This window comes from Triticum aestivum, chromosome 7D (assembly GCF_018294505.1).
Source record: "Triticum aestivum cultivar Chinese Spring chromosome 7D, IWGSC CS RefSeq v2.1, whole genome shotgun sequence".
NCBI classification, from domain to species: Eukaryota; Viridiplantae; Streptophyta; class Magnoliopsida; order Poales; family Poaceae; genus Triticum; species Triticum aestivum.
The window spans coordinates 622,287,668-622,311,407 of record NC_057814.1 but is presented as its reverse complement, the minus strand read 5'-3'; positions in this window follow the sequence as shown (position 1 = coordinate 622,311,407).

Sequence of the window (23,740 nt, the reverse complement as noted above, 5' to 3'; positions counted from 1 at the left end):
CGGTATGAGGATACAAGCATATTGGTAAACCGGATTTGGTTATTCGTAAACCGGAGTCTGACAATGGAACGGTATAATGCATTGACGGTTCAACAGGGGACTAATGGTATCTACCGGGTCATCATTTTTTCTGTGAAGTTAAACCGGCCAATCTGGTATTCAAAGTGTGTAAGTGAAGGAAGAAACAAGTTTCACATCTTGCTATGGTAATTTCAGATCTACCGCGCGTAGGAAAACAAAATATATTCTGACCTAAATTCCAGCGTACTAAAAGTTCACCAAGTTAAGATGAGTTGGATATCAAACAGGTGCTGAAACTACTACCGCGCGAGATCTATGTGGCTTAAACTACTACCGCGCGAGATCTATGTGGTTTTTGGATCTAATCCATGGATATAAATAAGGAAAAAGAAGGGCGGCGACGAACACTGATGAACGACAGAAACCCTAAGTGCAGATCTATGGTAAGAGAAAGGGGAGACTTACGGATGCTGTTGAGCAGCGGCGGCGCGCGGAGGAGCTCTGGTACGTTCAGGTCGATGCAGCGGCAAAGGTTGGTGCAGCAGTCGAAGGTTGACGGCGGCGGCCGAGGTCGAAGGGTCGGGCGTCGCGAGGATGACGATGAAGCGAAGAGGCACGAGGGGGAAAATGGAAAGACCCCCTGGCCCTATTTATAAGGGAGATAAACGACAGATGCGAAAATTGAGGAGCCATATTTTTTGATATAAGGTGATGCTGTCGCCTCAATTATCGGAGGCTCGTTAATGACAGGTGACGTCACGGCGGTTTACCATGATCCTAGAAAATGATATCATGGCAGTTTACAAGATTGTGTGAAGATGTTGAAGAAGAAATTTTCTTAAGTATTGAGGATTGACATGAACCAGTTCAAATCAATCTGGGGCCTAATGTTGGGGATATTACCACTGGGCGTAAACCGGCCAGGAGAGGCCGGGTTAACTTCATAAGTAGTTCATCTGTATCTGAAGCCCATGAAGACAGACTTTGACGCTTCATGAAGGCCCAGGGCCCAAAGCCGGTTTAAGGCCTGTAGACACAAACCGGCATTGAGATGTAAACTTGTGTTGTAAGATAGAAGTAGCAGGGACCGAGACGGACACGATTATGAGCTGGCCTCGGATTCTGTAAACCGACGGGCGTCAACCCATGTACATAAGGGGATGACCCGGCGGCGGTTCAAGGAGAACAGACGACAACTCGAGACTCAGGCAAAGCATATTCACTCCCTGGTCATCGAAACCCCATCAATTCCATCACAACTAGACGTAGACTTTTACCTTCATTGTAAGGGGCCGAACTAGTATAAAACTCTCTTGCGTCCCTTGTCCGCTTTAACCCCTTTAAGCTAACCATAGCGATGGCTCCACGACTAAGTCCTTTCTCTAGGACATCTGCCGGGACAAAACCATGACAGCAGGCTAGTCTATAATTAAAATATTAGTAAGAGAATTTTTTTAAGAAAAAATTTAAGGTGGATGCATAAAAAGAAGTGGAAAAAAAGTTTGTACCTATGCCGACGGCTTAGCCGTCGGCATAGGTTGGCAAGTGCCACGTGTCAACCTATGCCGACGGCTAAGCCGTCGGCATAGTTGGCCTTATCCTTTCGCGTGGCTCCCCCTCCACTCATTCTCGTTCCCCTCCACCCCCCGCGCCTCCAACCGCACTCGCGCCGCCACCGCATCCACCCATCGTCGCCGCCCGGATCTGCTTGCCTCGCCTCCACCCCGACCCAGCCCCGCCCCGGCCTCTCCAACCCCGCGCTGCCTCGATCCCGCCCCAGGCCTCTCCAACCCCGCGCACCCCGACTACCCCGCCGGCCGCACCGCCATCCCGGCCTGCTCCCGACCCCACCTCTTCACCGGCCTCCCCCTCGACCCCACGTAGGCCTCCCCAACCCTGCGCGGCGGCGGTCCCGACGACGGCTGGCCGCCGCTCTTGTCGGCCCGCGTCCTTGCCGTGTTGGCCGGGCCGTCTCCACTACTTCTCCAGCCGGCCCAGCCCCGCCCCGGCCCTCCCGTCCCCTCCACCGCCGGCCCCTGCCTCAGCAGCCTTCAACTCCAACGCCGCGACGCCCCTCTGACCGGTGAGCTAGCATTCCTCTTTTTTTCTTTTTTTTGCATTATTTTGCTACTGTTGGCTGTATGAATGGATGCATGGATGGATGTTGGATGTTGTTTGGTTGCTAGATGGATGAATGTTGTATGTGTCTTAGATGGATGGCTGTTGTGATGTTGTTAGATTGAAAGATGGATTAATGCTGTGATGTAGGTGAAATTCGAGACCCAAAATGAATTATCATAGTTAAAAAAGCAACTTGAGTCACTTAGTTTATAAAATAGTTAATGAAGCTTTTATTTTCAGCTTGTGATGTTGTCAAATAGCTATGTGAGATGTGCTCCAAAATTGGGATATGATAAGTGGTTATTTCATCATGTTGATCTTGCTAAAAAAATTGAAGGACAAAATTTGAGACTTGACAAAATATGATTTTTTTTCATAGTTTAAAGTGTCAATGCTTAATGTGAGGTGATGACCTAATTTTTTTTCACTCGGTGGAATTAACAGAATTTGTGGTGTTCCATCTTCGTGGAGTGATCGTCGACGTTTGAGGTGTTGGTCCACGATCGTCCCTCCTCTGATCGGCTACATCCTGTACATCGGAGGGTGAGCAACAATGCTTAATGTAAGTTCTTTCAATGATGATTGAGGTAGATTACAATAGTATGCTTAATGTGCTCTTCTGTTAGTAATGTTCTTTTCTGTATGCTTGTTTATTTGATATCCTTACTAATTGTTTATTCTCTTCTCAATGCAGGATTGCTAATCATGGGCAAGTCCAACGGCGCCGGTTTCCTCAACAAATTCAAATCACTTACTCGGAGTGGACGAGCCCACAAGGTTCACCCCCGACTACGCGATGATGACACCTCACAGGGAGGCCGAGGGGTCGGGGGAGGAGACCCTAGAGGAGGAGGGGGTGGGGGAGCCCCTAGAGGAGGAGGAGGTGGGGGGAGAGGCACCCGGGTCAAAAAACTCTGGGCCGTGTCTGAAATAGGGGGGTCTTCTTCGATGCCCTCCTATACTGAGGCACCTTCTGAGTCTGAGGAGGAGGAGTATGTTCCTGAGGGTGAGGAGGAGGAGGGTGAGGAGGAGGAGGAGGTCGAGGAGGAGGAGGGTGAGGAGGAGGATGGTGGAGAGGAGGGTTAGGAGGAGGGTGGTGGAGGGGAGGGTGAGGGGGAGGGTGGTGGAGGGGAGGTTGACGCCGAGTTGTGGGGTGACTTGCAGTCGGGTGCTCCGAAGGGGTGGCTGCGTGGTATTGTCGGAGTACCTACACCACCTTCTATCGAGGCGCACAAGTGGCTCATTGAACCCACGGGGACAGAGTAAGTGCCTCTCAATCATATTTTGAACACATGACAACATTTTATTATTGTACACATGCCAATTCTTTGTTTCTTTTGCAGGAACTGGATCCTTCACGGAAAGGGCCGTAAATCGAACGGCCTTATCACTGTCTTGTTGAAGGAGTTTTGGCCGGGCCTATTCTGCCCGCGGTCAGACAGGCGGTGGCGGTCGACCCCAGTCACTCCAAGTTACTCCGATCTGGACTCCTGCTTCGTCGACCCCACTCACTCCGATCTGGCAGAGTGGTGCTGGTCTTGGCGGTGGCTTTCTTGGCTAATGTGTTTCGACGATGCTGATGTTGAGGATCTTTAGATGATGAACTTTAGTATCTTTAGATGATGAACTTGAGTATCTTTAGATGATGATGATGATCTTGAGTATCTCTATGATGATGAACTTGATGATGATCTATAGATCTGTTTTATTTCTGTTCTATGCCGACGTCCTTGCCGTCGGCATAGCCATGTCCAGGAGCGCCCAGCGGCCGCCACGTGGCAGAGGTATGCGGACGGCCAGGCCGTCGACATGCCTCTGCCATGTGGCAGCTTGTGGTTGGTCAGCGTGTTTGATGGCGCCGTCGGTTGCCGTCAGGTGATAATCTCTGCCCACGGTGTAAATATGCCGACGGCCATACGGACGTCGTCGGCATATATGCCTATGCCGACGGCTTTACTATGCCGACGGTCTGACACAAATACACTGACGTGATCTACGTCGACGGGTTTATGCCGACGGTGGCCGTGGGCATAGACCTAAGCTGACGGCAGAGGGCCTATGCCGACGGCGGGAGGCCGTCGGCTTAGGGGGTCAGTCCGGTAGTGTATCCCTTTGTTATTCCTTGGAAATTTCTCACCTCACTATTCCACACGCTTTATCTTCCTGGCCATTTTCCGGAGCCACATCAAGAAAGCAAGTATGGAAATCCCTCTCAAATTAACTCATCCCAGTATTCAAATTGACATTGTTGTAGTATCATCTGTGTTCAAGTATTATCCGTGTTCCTCCATGAAAGTAATTTTTTTGTTATAATAATTGACTTCTCTTATTAATTGACTTAATTTTGACCTAAAGCCTGATTCTAGATTAGGCACCGGGTCCCAAATATCACCAGATCCCTTTTCTCGTTCGCTGGTTCACGTTATCAGGCAAAGGAGGAACCTAGTAATCATGGTGACAATCGATGCATAGGCCAAGGGGTATTCCCCTCTTTTCGGGAAAAAAATGGCGACAATAGATCATATAGTTGTTGTTGACTATAATGGTGGTGATCACCCTGCTGATTCTAGCCATGGTTGATGAAGATCTCAACAAGGGGGAATGATGATAACAATTTATTATTTGGCTCTGTCTGTCTCCTCTCAGCCCATGCACGTGTTTGAATTTTTATAATCTTCTGCATGGACCTTGGAGTACATCACTTCGAGCTTCAGCTAAAAAAAGATTCCAGAGATCCGTAGAAATACAAAAAAAATTCCTTTATTTTACTATTTAAAGTTCTTTTAGGGTGTGTTTGGTTGAACAACCAAGTGGAATGGAATGTAATAGCAACTCTAGAGATTCGACATATCGGGCGATCACCATCCACCAGATATGGAGGCTACGCAAGCGACGTGCAAACTCAGACTTGGCATATTTTAGCCTCCATACATAATTCAAACACTTTGATTCACTCCAAATTTAAATGTTTACATCAAGTAAACATGCACATATTTTTTGACAAGTTACATTAACAAAAACATTTCATCGGCAACATTTACAAATCACATGTTTCTTCCATTTGCACCGTCCCCTCTTTTGAGTTTTCTGAAGCGAATGTTAAAATCTCGCAGCCGCGCCCAAAACTCTCGCGGCATGATCCATTTTATTCGGATCCGACATGGTGAACCGATTTTGCTCAGATGTGCCTTCATTTCTCGCCTGATACTTTATAATTTGGAGACTACGCACCTCGGTCTCCTGCTCAATTTGGTGCCTACGCGCCTCCATCTCTTCATGACAACCGTCTTCTCTCTTTCATTTCATCCCATCTCGCCCTCTTCTCTTGGTTCTTGTTTTCCTCCATCTCTAACTTATCTTGCTTCCGCTTCTCGGCATACTCGTTTCTTGTCCTCGTCAACTTAACGACCTTTTCTTTTTTAATCACCTTCACCTCTTTCTTTTCTCTTGATCAGCCTCAGTTTTTCTGACTTCCTCCAATGGGGCTGACCTGTGCTAGATTCTAAGCAAATTTTCCCTTTTCTCTCTATCAGCATCATTTGCCCAATCGTCCATCTTTGGAGAGGAATTGGGCCACTTCTTAGCTTTTGGGTTGTCATCATCATTCCTTGCCTTCCACTTCTCGTGCTCTTCCAACAAATCCCTACAATGCTGGAGGCCAACGGTTTGTCTGTTTGACTTCGGAATTTGTTTGTACCTCTCTTGGGCTATCTCATCCAAAAACAAACAAATGCACAAACTGACGAGAATGCTCAAAGTAATGCAAATGTAGCAATAAAAAAGTAACAAGATTGTTTACATATATATCAATGGTGACACCGCTAGGAGGAGTGGGCTTCACTTTCTCCTTACAACAAGCCCAAAGATTACACATCTCTTACGTACCCCATCGGTTTGTGATAGATTTGAGCGTACAATCCATTTTTTCGTCGAAAATGAAATCTGAAACAGTCCTCGATGCGCTTCCAATACTTTGTTGTCGTTTGCTCTATGACGCCGATCGCATCAAGAGAAATATCTTGCCATGCCAGTACAAGAGCAACATCCTCATCGGGCTTGAAGTTGCTTCTCCAAATTTCCTTCCTTTTCGACGAGCCGGTGCTCTCAAATTCCATTTATATATATATTAGACGGAGTCATGATAAAATAAGTGACAATTATGTGACCTCAAGATCGACATCATTTGTCTCAGGATCACCAATCATACCACTGAGAAATGTTTCATCGTTGAGGGTCGATCCCCCAAATTAGAAAGTCATCGCTAAATCACAAACCTTGCACATTTGCCAAAATTTCCACAGTCATCTCGCATTCAATCGAACAAAAACCAAATACAAGGCATATGATGCATTTTTTTACCTCATCACCGTTGCTGATCCAGTTTACGACTAGGAAGCCACCATATTTCCGCCTGCCGTCTAGACGAAATGAGGAGGGGCAAAGGCATTGGTTGAGCTCTTCCAATCTTCTTCTTTGGCGCCTCTGCATTGGACACTTCGTCGGCAAGGTGGAGCTCGGCCGTTGGGGCCATTGGAGGTGCAGGATCCCTAGGAGACCCCGTAGGCGCAGCGACCGTTGAAGTCATTAGATTTGACTTCAATCCGATGAATTTGGGGGCGGGGGTCGAGGCGTCGTCCACGGCGGGAGGGTGGGAATGATGTTCGTGGCAAACCGTTTCCAAAATATACCCCACATACGCCAAATATGAAGACTCGCAGGCTCGTTTTGAAGTGTCCTTCATAAATTACGGCGATTAAGAGCGGGATGTCGACTCCGATAGAGTGACATTTGCGGCCAAAATCACCATAATAGCGGTTACTACGATGATCGAGCTGATACGACGACTCTAGCAAAATTGACGTAATGGTGTCATTCCACACAAATGGAATGGTTCCATCTTCGTGTTTGCTACAAATAATGAGATGAGTGGTTTCACACACAACAGCACTGGAGGAAAAGAAAAAAATGCATTTGGAAAGTGCAGTAAACATAGGAACCACTCCAATATGCTGTTTCGAATGTAGGAATTCAGAAAACATAGGAATGCTAACGATGCCAGACCATAGGAATGCTGCATTCGTTCTTATTATTCCGTCCCCGCCGGTTTGGGCTCGTCCCCGCCACCGCACATGGCAACGTTTGGTCTCGTGGCGGCGGATCGCGACGTACGGGCGCGGGCGGCCGTTGCTTCCGCGGCCGGGTCTCTCTCTCCCCGCTCGCCTCCATGCCGGCTGCTTGCGGCGGCGTACAACGACGGCGAATAACTCGGAAGTGTGCGCCCAGTGCAGCCGGGGTCGCGCTCCGATTGACGGCGACGGCCCCCTGTCGTGTCGCCGTTCCGATCGGTCTCGCGGTGGCAGAATGGACGGGACGGGACAAGAGCGAACGAATAATTGGTGGCGTCTTCTGATCGATCGATGGTGCGATGTGGTATTGTAGCCTGCTGGGCCGTGGCTGCCGATCGATGCCGTCGTGGCGGGGCGTCCATAACGACAGCACGCGCTGCTGGTGGCCGCATCGGCGGACGTGACCGGCCGATGGGGCCTGTCGTTTCCGGCGGCCAATCTTTCTTCTCCTCTCCAAATTCCGTGGCCGTGGCACGGCGAGGGGTAGATACTCTGCTCATCTCCCTGTCCACCGATCATCCCCGAGTCCTGCTCGATGAATCGCGACGGATTCGCGTCCGCATATATCGAATCGACCAACATCCCTAGCATGCATCCAGCATCCTTACAGTACAGATGTGGTGGCAGGAGCTGTAAGACGTAGTACATGATCATACATGATCTCCTGCGTACTGTACGGTACGCATGCGCATCGGAGCCAGCCGTGGTAGCATGCACGTGCATGCAGATTAATGGTGGCTGCAGTGTAAAATTGTTGCTGCAATATTGTGCCAGTACAAGAGGTATATATAAGAGCCAAGCCGCACCTGACCTAGCCCTATTACAAATCGAAATCGAGTAGGAGTCCTAATCCTATTACAAGTTGTATTCTAACATCCCCGCAGTGTCAAAGGTAAGCTCGACGACGTTGAGACTGAAACGAATGTCTTGAAACGGAGTAGTCGCCAGGCCTTTAGTAAAGATATCAGCGAACTGAGCAGAAATAGGCACGTGAAGAACGCGAACTTGACCGAGAGCCACCTTCTCTCGAACAAAATGAATGTCGATCTCAATATGCTTGGTGCGACGGTGTTGAACCGGATTCCCTGACATGTAGACAGCTGAAATATTATCACAGTAAACAATGGTAGTTTGCTTAATAGGACGGTGCAGCTCCGACAGCAACTGGCGCAACCAAACCGTTTCAGCAACCGCATGAGCCACAGCGCGGTACTCAGCTTCAGTAGATGAGCGGGAGACCGTAACCTGCCTTTTTGAAGACCAAGAAACCAAATTGTTACCAAGAAAAGCACAAAATCCGGATGTGGACCTACGAGTATCTGGACAACCAGCCTAGTCTGCATCAGAGTAAGCTGTCAAGGAGGTGGGAGAGGAGTTGTTAATATGAAGACCTAAGTCTAGTGTGCCTTTGAGATACTGAAGAATACGTTTGACATGATTGTAGTGTGGAATATGAGGATCGTGCATGTATAAACAAGCTTGTTGGACAGCAAAAGAAATTTTAGGACGAGTGAGAGAGAGAGATACTGAAGTGCACCAGTAAGACTACGATAAAGAGAAGGATCAGAGAAAGGATCACCATCGGCAGAGAGTTTGGAACCTGTATCAACAGGGGTACGGGAAGTTTGAAAATCAAGCATACCAGCACGAGAAAGAAGATCCAGAGTGTACTGACGTTGAGACAAGAAAAGACCGGAGGAGTCACGGATAACATCAATACCTAAGAAGTGGTGAAGAAGACCTAAATCTGTCATAGAGAATTCGTGGCGAAGAAGAGAGATAATATGATCTAAAAATTGTTGTGAGGAAGCTGTGAGGATAATATCATCAACATATAAAAGAAGGTAAGCAGTGTTGGTGTTGTGATGAAAGGTGAAGAGTGAAGTGTCAGAACGGGACGGGGTAAAACCGATGGTTTGAGCATAAGTAGAAAAGCGTTGGAACCAGGCACGTCATGCTTGTTTAAGACCATAAAGAGATTTGTTAAGAAGACAAACATGATAAGGATAGGAGGAATGTTCGAAGCCAAGAGGTTGTTGACAATAGACTGTTTCTTAAAGAGAGCCATAAAGAAAAGCATTTTTGACATCTAGTTGATGAATTGGCCAGGAACTAGAGACGGCGATGCTAAGGACAGTGTGCATAGTGCTGGGCTTGACAACTGGAGAGAAAGTCTCATCATAATCGATGCCGTGTTGCTGAGAGTAACCACGGCATACCCATCGATCCTTATAACATGCAAGACTCCCATCAAAATTAAATTTATTGCGAAAAACCCATTTGCCCGAAACGATATTTGTATTGGAAGGACGAGGAACTAACTGCCACGTGTTATTCTGCAGAAGGGGATCATATTCATCTTTCATAGCTGCGGCCCAATTAGGATCTAGGAGAGCTGATTTGTAAGATTTGGGTAGAGAGGAAGGAGATATAGATGCATGAAGATTGATACGATCTTTTGCAGGCAAACGAAACCCAGACTTGGCACGTGTGCGCATGGTATGATCGTTAATAGGAGCTCGAATGGGAATAGCATGAGCAGGAGGAGTGGGGGAAGATGTGGTGGACGCGTCTGGCGCAGCGGAGGAAGCAGACGCGGGAGATGGCGGTGAAGACTGCGGCAGCATGAGGTCTGTCGCGTCAGAGTGTAATGTGTTTTCCTCTACCGGGACAGAGGTGATGACAGAAGTGGTGGCGGCAGGATCCGCTACTGCGGCTGGTTTCGCTGGATAGGTCGGCGGGTGAAAGAAGGGAAGATGATTGCGACGAGAGGGACTAGTGGATGGCGTGGGTGAGTTGGGATCTAATTGTTGACGCTCGGAAAAGGAAAAAAATGTTTTCAGCAAATGTTACATGACGAGACACATGAACACGACCACTAACAAGATCTAGACAACGATAACCCTTGTGCTCGTCAGAAAACCCTAGATGGACACACGGGATAGAGCGCGGGGAAAGTTTGTTAGGAGAAGTGGAGTAGGAGTTTGGGAAACAAAGACAACCGAAGACGCGAATGTCAGAGTAATTTGGATAAGAGAGAAATAAAGAGAAGTAAGGAGTAGTTTGCGGGTTAACTTTAGATGGACGAATATTGAGCAAATATGTGGCCATGTGGAGGGCCTCGGCCCAGAACGTCAGAGGCAGAGAAGAGTGAACAAGCAAAGTGCGAATGATGTCATTAAGAGTACGAAGAGAACGCTCGGCTTTGCCGTTTTGAGGGGAGGTGCAAGGACAGGAGAAACGCAAGAGAATTCCATATTGTAGAAAGAAATTTCGATTTTTAAAGTTGTCAAATTCACGATCATTATCACATTGTATAAATCTTATATGGAGGAAAAAGTGGACCAAGACATAGCGCTGAAAGTTAAGGAATATATTATGAACGTCGGATTTGTTGCGTAAAGGAAAAGTCCAAACATAATGAGTAAAATCATCAAGAATCACGAGATAATACTTAAAACCAGATACACATTCTATTGGTGATGTCCAGAGATCACAATGAAGTAATTCAAAAGGAAAAGTACTAGAGGATTGAGAGGAACTAAAGGGAAGGCGAACATGTTTGCCCAATTGACATGATTGACACATAGAAGAATTATGAGTGTCTCTATGACGAGATATTGAAAATTCACTAAGAAGTGTGGATAACACATTTTTATTGGGATGGCCGAGACGTTGGTGTCACAGATCAACAGAGGTCGCCATAGATGTTGGAGGAGCAGCGGCCAGAACACCATGGAGAGAATATAAATCACCGGAGCTATTGAATCGAGCGATCCCAGCCTTGGTCTGGTAGTCTTTCACAGACAAACCAAAGGGGTCAAACTCAATAGAAACAAGATTATCAGTGGTGATTTGGCGAACAGAAATCAAATTTTTAATAAGAGCAGGAGCTACAAGAACATCACGAAGAAGCAAAGGCTTAGTTGGGGATTGGATTTGAGCCTGACCGACACGGTAAATAGGAATAGAAGATCCATCACCGAGAGTAATAGAGGGAAAAGACGAAGGTGTGGAAGAAGAAAGCAAATTACTCGATGCAGACATATGACGAGAAGCACCAGAATCGAAAATCCAATCCGTACCTGAGTTCCCTTGAGCAGCAAAGTTGTTCATGGCTTGTAGAAAAATAGCTTGGTCCCAGCTCGGAGTCAAAGTAGAGGCCGGTGTAGTCATGGGCGCTTGCGGGTGTGGTGGCGTCGGCAGTAGGGCTGGCATCGGCGTAAAGAGAGAGACACCATCATTATACTATTGCATGTAGGGGGACGATGGAGCGCCATATGATGCATAAGGACTGGTGTTGTAGATTGATGGAGCGTAGGAGGGAGCAGTGTGGTACGCGGCCGTCGGTTGTCGGGACGCGAGGATGGGCGCGCCGGTGTGAGGGCGAGCACCGGGCTGCCAGCCACCGGTATAGGCAGGCGGGGCACCATATGGCGTAGGGGCGGACCAGGGCATAGGCCACGCCTGGACTAGCCCTGTCCATGGATCAGGAGATGGGCGCCATCCGGGCGGCGGTGGTGGTGCAGTTGATGGAGCCGGAGGCGGTGGTGGCGCAGTTGGTGGAGCCGGGGGCGGAGCAGGAGTGGGCGCCGTGCCGAACTGCGGCGGTCTAGGGTTTTTACCCCGGCAGTTTGGACTTGGACGCCAGCCGGATGGTTGAGGAGGTGCTGTTGGTGGAGGTAGAGCTAGAGTAGAGGTAGAGGCGGAGGAGGCCGCGGCCGCGGCGACCTGGGCGGCGACGATGGCGGCGTCCCGCTCGGAGTAGCTGGGCGGCGGCGGCGGCGGGGCCGGCGGGTTAGCCATACCCTAGAATCGTAAGTCTGATACCGTGTAAAATTGTATTGAATAATTGTTGATGCAATATTGTACTAGTACAAGAGGTATATATAAGAGTCAAGCCATATCTGACCTAGCCCTATTATAAATCGAGTAAAAGTCCTAATCCTATTACAAGTTGTATTCTAACATGCAAAATAAAAATAGGCCGTGATCCACAAATGACGTACGATCAATCGATTATGTTATGTGGACTAGATAATCAGCCGAACATCCGCCGATCGGGTGCAGATGGAGCAGAGCTGTTGCTCTACAGGCCGCTGCTAAGGGCACTGTCGAGGCGGATTGACCATCCATCGCTGTGCTTAGGGATGTAAGTGGCAAATAAATGGTGTCCACAATTCTGTTTAGTAAGTTTTTGCTATAGCTTGATAGTTCATTTTCCTCAACAAATAAAAACATTTTTAAACTATCATATCATAAATAAATTTTAAACGGGATTAAACGGGGCCCGGTTGACATCCCTATGTGCTTGGTCCCATGGAACCCAAGGGGTCTTATCGTATAAATTTCAGGGATTTATCCCCAGCCGCCGGAATTATTTGTAGATTCAATCGGAATTACCTCTCAGCTACTCACCACTCGATTTCTCCCTTCGCCTGTCTCCGTTGCAGCTAGAATTATTTATTCACCAACCCACTGATTGGATGGTTTGTGTTCCAAATAAAATTGAATTTTTAATGAGAAAGGCGGATTTTCTGCCCATTTTATTCCGACAGAGAAAATAAAATAAAAGGAGTACATTTTGGCTGTATGGAACTTCTAATGGTTTATATTTATTGAAATCGAAGGGAAACCCATTTTGCTCATATATAAAAGAAAATAAATAGAAGCGAAGAACCAAGAAAACTATGGCCCATGGAGGGAGGATAAAATAAACCTTTGTCACTCAATCTATCGCACAAGTCACATTTTGGTCCTTTCAACTTTTTATTGTATCCATCACCCCCCCCCCCCCCCTCCCTCCCCTCCCTCTCTATCTATCTCACTTTCCCTCTCCGTCTCCCTCTCTCCACACCAAATAAACCAGATCCCTCCCACTCGCTAACCACATCGGTGACAATCCCAACTTCTTGGCCACTTCCTCTAGATAAATACTGGACCCTAATAAGTGCCACACGTGTGGCATGGACACAAGGTAACTCCAAACATTTTTCATGACAAGTTTAGTGACGCGAGGATGACAAATTTAGTTGTCAAGCATTGCAACTTTCTTTTTGGATGACAAGTTTCAGTTTTTTGGGGTTTGATTTTTTTTTCTTCATGCCAGACGTGCGTCACTTATCATTTGGGTAAATATTAACAGAGACTGACATATGTGCATTGTATTAAAATTATAGGATTTTATCACCTTCCGTTGAATTGATATAACTTTTTAGTTACACCAAACTGTCTGTTTCAGCAGAGCACACATAAATTTACAAAGTACCACATGTTAGAAGTAAATCTTAGCACTTTATCTCTATGGTACAGTGGTTTATACAAGGGGACAAATATTTTGGGTTGAGAACCTTCCATGTAAATATTTGCATTGTCCCCATGGGCATGAACGCAAATGTTTAAGCTCGACCCCCACTTCTCCAATGCAAACTTTTTCAATTAGTTCCCTTTCTGAAAAAGTTTTATGTTTCTCTATTTATTTTTTATATATTTTTTTGAAATATTTAAAGGCACGGAAAGAATGAAAAAAATTCTCTAAAACATCCGGGTTACCACCCAGGCAACGCTTTCTTTAAAGCCATATAGCTAGGCTGAAAAGCGCTCAATTAATAAAGATTTGGATCTTAGTAGTGATCATAAATTTATATAGATCATGTAACAACAAAGTCTAACCCTCTTCCTGTGCATTGGCTTGTCATAATAGAACAAATCATGAACACAAAGTAAAGATCAATACATAGTGTAGGCAGTTTCTTGCAATTTTTAATGGATTAGATACATAGGGAGGGAGAGATGGGGTCCCTCTCTCATAATAATTGCAAATAGGAGCAGTTAGCACATGAATATAATTTTTATTAAAAGCATCATGCGCATAAGAGAAACACATCCCATCAATATATCCTTAATAAGAGCACACTTCTTTCCTTAATCTCTCCTCTCTCCCTAATAATAAAGCACGGATTGAGTTTGTCGGGTTCACCGTCACAATACGCTTTCACCCAGTCGTAATACGCTTTTATGATTACGTTTTGGAATTAACCGCCGAACATTTCATTTTTGCGTGGCGGACTTGGGCTTGCTTTAGTCCAGCCCATACACGTATATTAAAAAAACAAGGGAAAAATTGTGACGCTGGGATTTGATCCCTGGTCTACCTGATGTATGCCCACAAAGCAAACCACTCCGGCTAGGCTAACGTTTGTGCTAATGTAGGCGTTCGGCCTTTAAGAATAGAGTATGAGGCGTACACGGGCTGAGGAAATGAGCACGGGCGTGCTGGGCCGGGCCGACTGCTGCGGCGCACGAGACGGACAAAGGGAGCCGGCTTGACCGCTGGAGGCAGTTTTTCATATTTGTTTACTTACTAAATAGTCCCACCTTGCTATTTTACATAATTTTTTATCAGTTTATATACGTTCTTAGGTTGTCTAGCATCAAGGAGCTGCTTTGGAAATTAAGCAAAGAATATGAGTGAATAAGATTTGTCCTTAATGGAACAAATGAGGGGCAGAGCAATAGGAGAGAGAGGAAGGAAATAGACATTGCATGACAAATAAAAAAGGAAGGAGAAAGGAAAGAGAGGGAGAAAGGAAAGAGAGGAAGGAAATAGACGGCGATTATGTAGATCCATAAAGAAAGGCAATAGACATTACATGAAAAATAAAGAAGTAAAGAGAGAGGTAGGAAATAGACGGTAATTATTGTGGGCGCCATATTAATCGCGGGAGTAATTAACGGGCCGACAAATGGGATTCGTCACATGGATATATAAGGAAAGAAAAAGAAATAAAATAGATTTCTTATGAGAAATAAAGAAGGAAAGAGAGGGGAAGTAAAATAGATGGTAATTAAGGACGTGCGGGAATCGATGGCAGGCGGCCCTCATCTTACGAATAAAAATGAAGTGCCATTCTTATATACTATTTTTTATATATTATTGGTCCTGCCCTCCCAACAGGTCCGTGCGACCCGGCCCAGCCATCCCATTTAGGAGATGAGTCAAAAATAGTTGACGGTGACTGGAATCAAACGCGCAATCTCCACTGTTTTTGGTGCTGATCATGTTATCCCGCAAAAAAGGTGTTGATCGTTTTCAACTAAAGTTGAATTTGGTGGTTGTTTGTGTCCTTCACGGACTGGTACTAAACTACTACGATGTAAAATCCAGATCACACAAACACAAGGCGCAAGCATTAGATTATGCAGATTTGACCGGGATCTCAAGCGCGACCGTTCGCTTATCTGTCCATGCGGGAGATGCAATTCTTTATTGGATCCAAGTTTAGATGGAACGTTCGCTGTGTAGTGGACATCGTGACCGACATTGATGACAAAGAAAAGAAGAGGTAACAGGTATTTCATTATGATGATGTTCCATACTACTCCTATGGAGCCCCTCTTTGGACTGTTGGATGCGTATATCCAATGAGACTACTTTTCCGGTTGTTGGCTGGAGCTATCACTACCATTTAGGAGATGAGTCAAAAATAGTTGACGGTGACTGGAATCAAACGCGCAATCTCCACTGTTTTTGGTGCTGATCATGTTATCCCGCAAAAAAGGTGTTGATCGTTTTCAACTAAAGTTGAATTTGGTGGTTGTTTGTGTCCTTCACGGACTGGTACTAAACTACTACGATGTAAAATCCAGATCACACAAACACAAGGCGCAAGCATTAGATTATGCAGATTTGACCGGGATCTCAAGCGCGACCGTTCGCTTATCTGTCCATGCGGGGGATGCAATTCTTTATTGGATCCAAGTTTAGATGGAACGTTCGCTGTGTAGTGGACATCGTGACCGACATTGATGACAAAGAAAAGAAGAGGTAACAGGTATTTCATTATGATGATGTTCCATACTACTCCTATGGAGCCCCTCTTTGGACTGTTGGATGCGTATATCCAATGAGACTACTTTTCCGGTTGTTGGCTGGAGCTATCACTATGACTGCAAATTTCTTTTCAGTCAAGTAAATTTATATGCTCACCAGAAACCAACGACAGGTCAACACTTATCAGCAGTTTGCAATCTTTATTAGACTATGCCTAAGCCAAATGTTGATTTTAGTTAGGCAATGTAGAAAACATGGTCGTGATTTATGTAGATTGGACAGTCCCTTCAAAATGCATTTTTCAATCTTGAGTGGACGATTATATGTTTTCTTATAGAAATTGACTATATGTTTGATGGATTGACTAATTATTTTTGCCCCATCAGATTAAACTATGTCTTAATTTGAAGGTACAATTTAGGCTGCCGGTGCTGGTTTGTTTATTGTACTAATTATGCTCTTTAGACAGAGATATGTTGTCTTCCTCATTCCTCAGTCGTTATGAGCTCCGCATAGATCGGTGACCCGGTTAATCCTGATTTATTGCAACATATGTTTTCTCCACACAGGTCTAAATAATGCAACCTCTTCTTAGGCTGTGGAAATATGATTCGGATGGAGGTTGATGGACTAGAGCAATTAAAGGGATGTGATATTTTCTTCTCCCGTTGCAACGCACGGGCATATGTCCTAGTCCTAGTCCTAGTCCTAGTAATAATAAAGCACGGGTTGAGTCTGTCGGGTTCACCGTCATGGCGTTTTTGCAGAGAAGTCCCTGATGTTTTAGGTAATGAACCCGCCGTCTTTTTTAAGTGGATATGGTAGAACACGTAACGATTCGGGTTTTTTCTCGCCCTCCCATAGCCTCGACCGCACACCGGTCGTCCCCATCGAGAAACACACCCCCTCCTGCCCCCACACACCAGTCTCCGGCGAGATCCCATCGATCTCCGGCGTGCGGCGCCGCCTCCCTCATCCGGCAGGAGGAAAGGAACCGTTTGCTGCCCCCGCACGCACCCATACTTGTCGGCTCCGCCGAGTCCCCCTGCGGCACCAATCTCAAGAGCCCCTCCAACTGCTCCGACAGCTCGATTCCGTGCATCCCGGCTCGATTGCTTCAGGAAGGAGCAGGATGACGACGAGGCGGAGCTCCTAGACACTGTTTGAATTTTGAAGTAAACACTTTTTTTAGCTCTTTTACAGTTAAAAATGCATGCTTGCAATATATAGCTGCTAATCTGATGCTCCAATCTTTAATTTGCTAATATGATAGTCACTTTTTTAGCTCTTTTACAGTTAAAAATGCATGCTTGCAATATATAGCTGCTAATCTGATGCTCCAATCTTTAATTTGCTAATCTGATATTCAACTCTTTCAGGGATAAGCTGGTCAATACAGGAAAATCTAAAAGAATGCGACTAAAATCAATATTTGAAGGTACAGCCTGTATTGATTATGTTACTGCAGAAATTAATATTGTGGTCTGTTATTGGGAATCATGAGTTTCCTGACAATGAGACCCATTAGTTAGAATCTATTATGCTGGGATCTTTGCTTCGCATCCCATATGTGCCAAGTTACAGGTAGAACCGTGTATCGAATTTATTGTGCTGGGATCTTTGCTTCGCGTCTCATATGTGCAAGTATGCCAGTGAGACTGGCTCGGCTCTAACCATGATGATTTTCTTTTCTTGGCAGATGTTCAAAATCAAACAGGATGACTACCTGAAGTACGAGCCTCAGAAATCGTAAGAAGCAGAAGTTATTGGTACTTGCTCGCACTCATTTCTCATGTTGATGCTCAGGCATAACCTCACAAAGCTTTGGCACACACTCACTTATAATCAGGGCTCGCTTAATTTTATCTTTCTAATTCTTTTGAGAAATACCATATCAATATTATTTGTGATGACTTGTCAGTCATAATTTCCAGTCATGTAATATCCCATTATATTATTAGTATTAGGCGTTAGCCAGATACTAATCTTCGGTTGGCTGTGAATGTAAGCTTTGTGTTCTCCTTTGTTTTTATCTGATTATGCTATGAAAAGAAGAGTAAATATTTTTTCTGTGATGGTGAGTTGTTAGTTCTGTATGATTTCAGAGCACATTGTCATGGGTTAGCATGAAGAGAGTAATAACCGTGCCTGCTGAAAATAATTCAGCAAGTGGGTGGTTTACATAATTATATGAGTTAGAACCTTGCTATACACACGATAGTACACAGATGATTTCTGAAAGATGCTGAAGATCGCACCATTTGGTGCACGCAGCAGCACTGCTCCACCGTTTGATATAAGTGTTGGCTGCATGTCGTGTCTGTACTGTCGTCTGCACAACAATATCTTATTGGTTATAGGAACTGGATGTAGGTATTAACAGTATTTTGGAAAAAGGGTAGCATAGAATTAGTTAGTGTTGTTCTTGCTTGGATTATGAGAAGATCAGCATGTGCAATAAAATCTATAGCTATCTTGCTCTACTATTCAAACCATATTCTTGCTATAATTTGTTCTGAGCTCCCAGTTTCTGTATAAGTCTATTGGTCCGGATTTTTAGCATTGTGTATGTATAGTGTGCTTTTCTACTCCTTGGGTACATAAATGCACACAAGGTTTTGAGTACTAAACAGAAGCAACAGAAAAGGCGTGATTAAAACTTCTATACGTTCTCATTTGTTTGAATCAAACCTTTACTTTTAGAAACATTTCCAATTTGGTAAATATGGATCTTACCTCACCTTATGCTATGTTTTTTTGGGTAGAATAGAACCTATAGATTCAGTTATTTGGCTCATCTTTAGTGAAATTTGTATGGTTTTATGTGCATCTGTATAGGTTATATAATCCATTTGACTTCAAATGCAGCATGCTTTATGATGGATTTATAATTGATTTCCAATTTACTTAGTTGATCTTCTCATTACCAATGCATATAAGTATTGAACTGTGTATATGGACACATCAATTCAACCTCTCATCTGTGTGAGGCAGTACAACTTAATATGCAATCTGAAGTGCTGCACCACCCGAGCATTACATGTAATAATTTTTCTACTTTCTGTAGAAGTTACAATAAAGCTTCTCTTGAGAAGCTAGATCATAAGGCAGTCATATATTGGGTTTCAGACATAGACAATGCACCTGGGAATATCAATCATATATTGGGTTTTAGACAAAAGCAATGCAGCTAGGTATAAATATAAAGTTAGAACTGTCTTGGAGTTGTTCTCTGGCTGAGGTAGGAAGTAGGAAACGTGCCTATGGTCGCCCCTGCACCTGGAGATCGCGGCCATGGCCGCCCTGAGGCCGGAGTTCATCATTATCTCCTTCCACCTGCCATGTATAAATTAAAAAAATAATACATTGATTTTTTAGAAATAAATAAAATAAGAAATACTCATTGTAACCTTAATTCTGACGTTTGCAAAAATTGAATTAAAAAATGTTGCATAATGACACGTGGAGCAGATTATATTTCATTTTTCGCCCAGTGCAACGCACGGGCATTTGTACTAGCAAACCCATCTTGCTATGTAAACTGTAACTGTTTTTGTCTCTCTATGAATATGAGCAACCTGCTATGTACGACTATCTAGATGACCTTGATGAAAAATATAAACATTATAAATTTGGAGGAAGGAGAACAAACGGTTGCAGAAAGCAAACTGGTACGAAAAGATGAAAATGGGCACCTTTGGCAAATTCGGAAATCAAGAACATAGATATAGTAAACTCAGGTTTAATTTCTTCAAAGTAGATACTTCATGCTTGAGATCTTGTACCATGCAGCGAGAGTGCACATGTACTGTTTACAATTTCAGGGATGGTACCAACCCCATTAGGCCTAATGTGATTCTGTCAAGGACAGATGGCAACAACGCTGCTGTTGCTGCAGGGGCTGGCATATCTGGGAAAGAACCAGTAATCCAAACTAAAACAGTTGACACGAGTCCTAAGCATCCCTTTGTAGAAAAACAATGCAGCCATCCATCCAAGCGCTTCATACTGGTCTAATGACAGATAACTGACGAGATGTTAGCTTATCTGAAGGTACTCATATTCCTCCAAAATCGAAATTCCCAGACCATGAACTCAGAACCCAGCTAGTAGCTGAAGAGGCCTTCTGTAGCAAGATGAAGATATCTGGCAACTTGTCATGTAAAATTCCAACTGTTGTGAGCCTGGACATAGTGGTTGGGCAGGACAAACAGAGGAGCAGTGAGGGACACATGAAGGCGCAGCAGTTAAGGCAGAACCCATGGAGGAGATTATTAGGCTCAACAAAAAAGAAGAAAAGGAAGACCAGGTTTAGACTTGCTCACGCCGTGCAGCTATATGGGACCTCGCGCTAGCCAACTATGCCCCCACCACACTTACTGGACTACAAGCAAAACAAACCTCCTTGTTAGTGACAGGGCCAAACAAATCAAGGATGGCTCCGGATTCTGTATACCTGCAAGTATCAACAAGGGATTTTGGCCTTGTTAATTCATGTATCAACAAAGTATGACACACACAAGATTAGTTTGAATTTAGAAGCAATGAGCGAGACTCAGAGTGCATACATCACGCACAATTGAAAACAAGAAACAAGAAAAATAATATGGAGCCTACAACTCTAATCTGTCTGAAGCCTTGGATTTTCTTTTACGAAATATGAACCTGCTTCAGGGCAACATAGCTAGATAAAAGAAGAGCAGTAACATTCTACCAACATGATAAATCAAGCCCTCAGTTGGGAAATTCACAGTATATATATGTGAGTTGCAACTTAGCTCTCAGTAGACACAGACGCTCAATCTTTCATATCCTATTTGTCTCTTCACTGGTACTGTTGTACATATATTTACCACCTAAAAAACGTGTACGTATAATCGTATATATGGGGCAGGAAGAGGCCCGTCGTCGTCGCGGCCGTCCGCACCCATCGATTGATCTCCTTCAGCCAGTTATTGTTGCCTGTATGTACGTATACCAAGAATCTACCGGCTGATCCTTGTATGGTTATTAAGGAGGTTTGGAGAAAATATTAGTACTACTACTCTAACTTGTACCAGGGCTGCCGGTGGAAGGTAGCGCTGCAGGTCGAGCGGGGCGGCGCTCCGGTGGCGACGACGGCGGGGCCCGGGCGGATCTGGACGGAGTGGATCCATTTCCGGCAGATTTGGCGTGGAGGCGGCCGGATCAGGCGAGATTGTGGGCCGGCGGCGCCATGGAGGTCCCTGTCCAGCAAGAGGAGAGAGGTGAAAGGAGATCGAGAAGAAGGAGGAGAAGGGAGAGGGGCGAGGTGGAGGAGCAGCCGGAGGTCCGGCGTGGAAGTTCGCCGGCGGCAGGGCGTGGCGGAGGTATGGGGTCGCCGGCGAGGCGGCTTGCGGGCGTGAGGGGAGCTGCGGGCGGCGGCGCGGTCTGGTTCAGGCCCGGGCGGGATTAGAGGGGTTTTTTGTAAAACCGAAACGTTTTCCCAGTTTTAACTTAAAAAGGGACTGCGGGTTCTAATTTCAAAAAGCAAAAAGACTTTTCTGTAAACATGCCGCGACGGTGAGAGTGGATGCTAGCTTTCCTACTATGGGATCCAATCCTATAAATTAAAGGACGAACGTAGGAAAAATTTCGAAGGATTTCAATCCTTCGAAAATCCTATAGAATTCCTTTAAATCAAAGGAGCCCTAATATAGGACGTTTTAAAGACTTGCGATCTCTACTTTTTAGAAAACACTTGAACGCATACGGACACAACTGCTATCCCTCTCATGGGGTAAAAAGAAAGATTTCTGAACCGTCGCCTCTTGACCACAAGATATAGATAGTAATTCGATCCTCTTAAACAACGATTCTGGATAACATCAAAAGGAGATTAGCCTGACATGCACATAAAGTATTACTGTAAAACAACAAATTATCAACTTCAGGTTATAGTTACGTCATTTTCTTCAGGATTTTAAAGGTTCTTCATCCCCCTTAGCAGCTAGCACAAAGGTCTCCAGGAAAATTTTATTACCTTAGCAGCTAGTGGGAATATTTGGACCACATGATCACAAAGCTACACTTTCACTAGTAGCAGTTCTACCTCCATCACATCAATCAACTTTTAACACTTGTTCGATAAGCATAGAAGCATTGCCTTGGCCCCTACAGACTATAGACAGCTATCTCACCTTCCGAGTCCTGGGTTGAGTGACAGGGACACAAGGGAGATCGATCATGACTTCCCTGCCCATTTTTATTCTGTTTTTCTCCTATAGTGTCGCTCATAATTGGTGCACATGACCGCATGGGACATGTGGTTAGCAAACTAAAAATTCATATAATTGGTAAAGCGCCTCAAATACCATTTCTTTGTAATATAAAGTGCCACATCTTCTGGTGGAAATTTGTGGCCCTATTTGCCTCTACTTATCACCTAGCCACCTTTTTAGCAATGACAATGTAATCATGCATGCATATATTGAGTAGCATGACACGTGCACGCACAAGTTGACTTAGGACAAGACCACTAAAAAGCCACGCATAATTTGGCACCTATAGTCCTACGTGAAGGGGGGCAGCTGGCCTCTTTTTCTTGAGTTGACCACTGCTCTAGTGCCCTTGGGAATTGCATAAAGAAATATTTCTGGCAGGGGCAATATCCCGGAAATAGTCTCAGGACTTTTGCAAGAGAACTTTTTCGTTTTTGTGAGAATATCAAAGCACCTTGTCGTTTTGTCCATGGGCTAACTTAGCTAGCTCATAAGTGGGATGTGCAACTCATCGTGGACAGATGGATTAGACGTGTGGGTTCCAGTTTGGTTCATGATTCACCACACTGAGCTTTCTCCGTGAAAGGTAGAGGAAGAGGTCCATCATGAATCCTCAACTATGGTGCTGCTTGCTCCCACTAAACTGTCAAATGCAAAACCAGGTACTCTGGTTCTGATCTTTGTTTGAATGTTTGTGCTAAACTTAAAATGGTGGGCTAGTTGATTTATCCATAAGTTATTAAGTTTTGCTACACAAAACTTGAAGTCAACGGGAAGTTAGTGCGGAATGTGCGAAACCAAATTTCTGAATCGTTGCGCCGATATGCGGCTCACTCTGCCAATTTCTCTCCAAACCAGGAAGGTCGATCATGAAACCTCAACTATGGCGCTTGCTCCTGCTAAATCGGCAAATGTAAAACCATATACTTTGATTCTGATCTTTGTTTGATCGTTTGGCTAAACGCTAGTTCAGATATGGGTGGTGGTTATGGGTTTTAGGGTTTCCAGTAAAAACTAAATAACATTGGCATAGAGAATACTATAAAATGAGAATACAGACCAACTCATAAAATAAAGACACATTGAGTAGTAGTTCATGTACTTTCGTGCATGGGACAGCTGCTAGTAAGATATGCTTGGATTATTTCTTGCAAGTTAACATTTCACACCAATCCGGTAGTCCATGAATTGTTTCACATTTCCTCCAAACGAAGGAGTAAAAAACTAACGTACATCCATGTTACAAACATACTGGAGTGAACATCTGGACTACCATTTTTTTTACTGGGCACACATACTTGTAGGCTCCATTTGCTTTCTCTAGGTCCATGATTATTGTTTGGACTGAACTCCGCCTAAGATTTCGATTGTCGCGTCTAATATGGCCGATTTTCTAGTTG